Raw genomic sequence first — 6,096 nt, 5'->3', positions numbered from 1 at the left:
GATAGAGTGATTTTGACAAAAGTGATTCTTTAAAAATTTATCAAACACCAAAATTATTTTTTAATTTGTTGAAATTATTTTTAAACCTCACAAATTAAAGTAATCCCAAATGAGGGTTATGTAAGGTATCAAAACTCTAATTATAAAGAGAAATAGTACAGCCTTAAGTATCTTTCATTCAAAGTGATTCTTATCCACCTTGGCCACATCGTTTGCATTGACTCATTTGAATAAAGTTTTTTTTTTCCCTGCTTTCTTAGGAGTTAGGAGGTAGTGTAGTTGCTGATAAGATCTCTCTTAATTCTCCTCCATGCCTTGTTGGGAAGGCATAAGTTTTAGGATTCTTCAAATTCATTCTTTTTATTGTTATTTTTATTTGCTTGTTATTACAATCATGTAATCCCGTCACCCTAAATTATAGAAACATACTCTCACTTTCCCTTAATAACGGGGTAGATTTATCCCAATATTCGGAGTAAACATAAATTTATTGGGCTTAGAAATGCAGCCCACAAGTTGGATCCGTCACTCTAAATTATAGAAACATACTCTCACAGTCTCACTTTCCCTTAAGAGTGGAGCTATTAGCACCCCTACATTTTCTTATAAAACCCCGTTTTAAATAAAATTATAATTAAAAACAATTGAAAATTAAACACATATAGATTTTTTTTTTCAGAAAATTACTTAATTCATAATCAATCCTTTTCAAAAAATAAATTATATATCTTACTTCCTATTTAACTAAAATAAATTGTACAAATTTAAAATAGTCTATTGTTCTCTTTTGATTTCTTATTAATGAAATAAAATTATTATTGTTGATATTGTTGCAACTTCACCGCGGCTCTTTGATCCAACCATAATGTCGTACAGCATTGCATATTTTCTTGTTCGCTTTGGAAATAAAGGAAAAACATATCAACTGGTCTAAAAAAAAAAAAATTACATTGTTTGCATGTTCACTTGCCTCCCGGCCAATTGCTGGAACCGAAGCCGAATCTGCGTGACCCATGAACAAATTGTTATATGTACATGATACTGATGGTTTCAAGTATAATATTTAACAGTTAATTAATTACTTTGACTTCTAATCTTTTCAAGTCCTTACGAAGAAGGAAAGAGCTCTTATTGCTGACATATAACTTGCCCTTCATAAATCAACCTATTTACCCTCACCCAAAAAAATGCGAGCTTATCATTAAAATAATCAACAAATAAAAAAGAACTTAAACCACATCAAAAGGTTAAAGAAAGAAAATCTTGTTAATTGAGGAGGTTGAATCCAGATGTTATCTAAATCTCTCCACGTCCACGGCTCTCCATAATGTTGTGGACTAGGATCCTATACTTCTTGGTCCTAGAGAATATAAGAGATAAAATATCGAACCCTCTTTAAATTTATAGTATTTGCTAATTCACTTGCCTCTCCAATTGCTGGAACTGATGTGGAACCTGCTTCCCCTATGAAAAATACTTTGTCACTCAATCTTTCAACTTCAAACCACTCCATTTGAGATGAATCAAGCCGAAAAATACGCCCATAAGAGTGGTGACAATTATAAAATACCATCAGAAGAATTTGATCAGGCTCAGACACAACCAGCTTGTTAATTGCAAGGCCTGTGATGATTTGTAGCTTCCGGGGCGACAGCCTCATATGTGTATTTATTGCCAACTCTGTTGTTGAATATCGAGGTCAAACAACAGTTTATGGGAAGCAATATATAAGAATCCTTTCAAACAGGCCATCAATGCAAGGACAATTATTGAGTTTTTGGAAGCCATGCATCTCAACACAAATATCACACACTGCTGAGCTTGGACTCGTAGTGAACAACATTCTCTCATCGAAATGCTCGGCCATGCTCAATTCTTTCGGTAGTTTTATGATTTTATTGGTGAATGGACAGTAGAAAAAGAATGACCAATTTGAAGTAGAGGCTTGTTTTTCTGCAGAGAAGAATCTAACAATATATATTTTGAATAAAAGATCTTTGCACCAACAACTTCTTTTGGCAATTCAATGTTGTGCTTTTGCTTGCGAGAAGGATCGTAGAGGTAACATGGAGGTCGACAAATGATGCTCTTATCTCTGTAATTTTTGCCATTAGAAAATATCCACAGCAAACTGTCAGCATATTTGATAGGGAAAACATTTTCTGATAGCCAACTTTCACAGACTACAACGCACTTGATTGAGTAATAGAGATGGTCCATTATCAAGCTTATGATATTATCAAGACGATTAGCACATGACTTGATGACAAGATCGGCGGCAGCACTATGGTCACGGTTCATATTGTAAGATCTAGATTGAATATTACTCATACAACATTGACTAGTACCCCTATCATCACAAATATATTCACAATCTTTTCCTTTGTTTTTACTCCATTTTGCTTATGTAAATTTGTGTATAAAAATGTATCCGACCCGTCCCAATAGATAATTAGATGGTTGGATTTAGATTAGAGTGTGTTAGTTTTGAGATGCGTTAATGTGGGATTAGTTTGGATCAGGTTGTTGTTACATGATTACTTTTAGACTAATATCATGATTTCATTTTCTGGTGTTTATACAGAGGGACCTGAACCTCTGTTCTGATACTGGTGGCTACTTAAGTATCGTCAAGTCAAAAAATAGCCGACATATTCATACTCAAGAACAATTAAATTGGTTATTTGCTGACAATTTCATTCAATTTTGTTAAACCTCTTAGTAGTTATTGAACTAACGCAAAGTGCTTGATATGATGAATCAAATGTTTGATGATTTGCCTCAGTGAAAAGTCACATATTTGCAGCATCATCAGTACTATCCGATCCAATGATCGAGCGCGCGCGCATTAAAAAAAATAAAATTAAGTATGAATATATGATCAGAGAATAAAAATTTTTGTATATGAACATGTAGCTTGAGATTTCTTCTATTGCGGGTCACGTCTCATTCAAATTCGTATTAATCACATTTTCAAAAATACATAATTAAGTAAACCATACTTTAGGAAGTCAAAACAAATCTGAAAACTGATAAAATAAGGATTGTTATGCAAACAGAGCAATATGGTTTGCAATATATCCAACACCCCAAGAAAGAATGATCAACACACGAACTCAGAACCAACAATTATGAGAGCAAAAGAAGAAAGAAAGAGAGAAAAAGAGAAACAAGAAATGTCACACTCAAGAAAATAACGTGGTTCGGTTCCAATGGAGCCAACATCCACGGCTGAAAAACGCCAGCCAGGGCAGAAGCTTCATTGACGAAGAATGGCTGATTACCGATTACAGAGAGCAACTCCACCATACAGATTAAAACCTCTAAGCTTAGTGTTTTTCTATCTGTGATTCTAGAGTTGTAAAGATCCTCCTTCAGGCTATCCTCCTTCAGGCTTCAACAAACAGCATATATATATATACACCTTTTACACGTGTGTCCCCCAATAACAGAAACAAGCTGTTAATACTAACTGCTTATTCACTTGGGCCCCACAAGCGCCAACACATCAGCCACCTCAGCAACCTCATAACAGAATATAACTAATTCGGCTTCACAGGGATAAGTTTTATTGTAACTACATTTCCTTTAATTGTTCTATAGTAAATTTTTTAGTAAAAGTGCGATCAATCGTCTTCGTTGATCACGTGATAAGCCAAGAAAGTCTCAACGTGTGCCCATCAAGAATTGCAAGTTCACTGTCTAAAAGGAATGAGTCAAGAATGCATGGAGCCGTTGAGGATTTAGTGGATTTAGTGGAGTGGTCAGCTTAGTCACGTGCAAGTTAAGGCTTAATCAAGTTCTGTTAGCAAGTATTTTGTTATTTTAATAGGTGTCGGCTTTATCTGAATTCAGTTACTGATTTTCAGTAGTTGTGTCATTATTTTAGGAGGAGTCTGTTAGTCCTTTATGTATTTAAACTCAAGTATTATGTAGAATAAAGGGGAGAGTGAATTCAATAACAAATTCTTGTGGCTGATTCTCGTCCTAAGTAGAATCCTATTTACATACAAAATACAACAGCTCTGACTGGGACCTATCATCACGTCAATATAATTCAACGAAATCACTTAACTTACCCATGAGTGATAGTTGCACTCAAATGAATGGTGCTTGTTTTAATCAGATTTTGGTAGATTCAATTAAAATAAATAGATTTGTTTAAATGGGAAAAGGCTGCTTTGCTAAATTTGAGGTGTGCTTCCCCAAGATGAAGGAGGATAGCTAGGTAAATTTGGTATTTGGTAAGGGGATGAAAATGGGATGAAACTGGAGTAGAAACCATGGACCTTGAGTTAAGAGAACCTGTAAAACAGAGCAAACTAAGGTTAGTGATTGAGCTGGCAGTGGCTGGCAACCACACTTTGACGCTCAAGTAAGATTTTGGATGTTAAAATGGTGGCCTCAAGGTTTAAGGGATCTTAAAGCTATAATAATGGTGTTTTTGCTGTTAGGAAGAAAAAACTAACTCTCTTTTTTGAATAATGGAGAAGTTATCATTTTTGGAGAAATCCTTGAGCTTTTGTGGAGTGTTGCGAGGGTCATTTTATTCTTTTTGAACACGTGACATTCATTTAATGGTTAACCTCCCTCAAGTGAGGATAGTTGAGTAATTTACCTTGTGATTCCTTGTTGTGACGCCTATGAGCTTGAAAGGTAAGGAAATTTTTAACCCCCTTTTTGCCTTCACAGTTAGGTACATGGCAGCCTCTCAGCCTCTCAGTCAACATTGCTAAGGAATTGAATGACAAGCATAGAACCACTTTCTAACCAAAGTTGCATATCCAAATAATTGCCCAAATTATGAAAGATAATAATTTAAGAGATAATAAAGGAGTGGGGCTATTAGAAGGCACCAAGTGGATAAATTTTTATTACCAAACTATCCTCAACTTAAAGTACTATTATAGATAAACATTATATCTTCTAAAGATTTCTCTGCAACTGTTTTCTCAGGATATATTAAAGATGTACCGTTGCTTAATTTGACATCAACTAAACTACAATTGTCCTTGATAAATAAAATTGAGGACTTACTTGGACATGAATTAAATTTCTGTATGGTGTTCGAAGAAAAAATTCCTTGCACATTGACATAAAAAAAAAAATTCAGTTTTATTTTATATTCTATTGGCGTAAAAGAGAAAAACTGCCATTGCAACAAGCTAATAATGGAGGATTTAATTAGAAAACCTTAACAATCATGAAACCTTAACAACAGAAAATTGCTAAAATAAATCTAGATAATAGATAATTAATTAGGGTATATCGGCTATATAAGTGGATTTAGAACAGTTAAATTTTAAATTTTGATGATGGGTTATTATGTATATGAGTTCATTGAATATTATATTATTATGGTGGATTCAATTAGAGTCACCCATAATAATAAAATTGATTGACTTAATGAAATTACTCTTTCAGATGCTTCAGTCTGTGAAATTACAAATTGAAGCTTGCCTTCCGCTGTTGACCATGAGAAAAATTTTGGTTAAATTACATGCAATAAAATTTTGAATAATAGATGAAAGCATTGGTGTAAATGCATAACAAAACAGCAAGTGCATGTGTCGTGCATTTGGAATGAAGAAGTATTTAAGTGGCCGAAATATTGGTGAGGGATGCAAAGGCCAGAAAATTTGCAAACCAAATTTGGTCAAAATTATAACTTTGTTCATATTCTTGGAAATCATCTCAATTTTCAAACGCATGCAACAAGCCTTGGGCTTACGAAGATGTTAATCATGCATCCGTTTCATTTAACTTTGTTCATACTATGCAACTAGAGAAATTTTGGAAGCTCTTTCTTGATCAGCCACACGGTCCTTTCCGCTTCATTTAAGTTCCTCTAACTTCTGGAAGACCTAAAGATGATCAATTTCAACTCAGCATTCATTTGTTAAATCACCATATGAACAGGAATAATTTAATCAATCCATAAATGTTAACTTTTTTTTTTTTTGTTTTTTGTTTTTTGTGCTGTTTAAGGTGAGAAAAAGTTGCAAGTATCATATTTGTTTAGGGAATGAAATAAGGTGACAAAGATAAAGGTGTTTGCTCATACATTATCGTGCTCTCCTCAAAGTAAAGTGAGCA

This window comes from Citrus clementina, unplaced genomic scaffold, assembly GCF_000493195.1.
Source record: "Citrus clementina cultivar Clemenules unplaced genomic scaffold, Citrus_clementina_v1.0 scaffold_5, whole genome shotgun sequence".
Taxonomy (NCBI): domain Eukaryota; kingdom Viridiplantae; phylum Streptophyta; class Magnoliopsida; order Sapindales; family Rutaceae; genus Citrus; species Citrus x clementina.
This window is presented reverse-complemented; position numbering follows the sequence as displayed.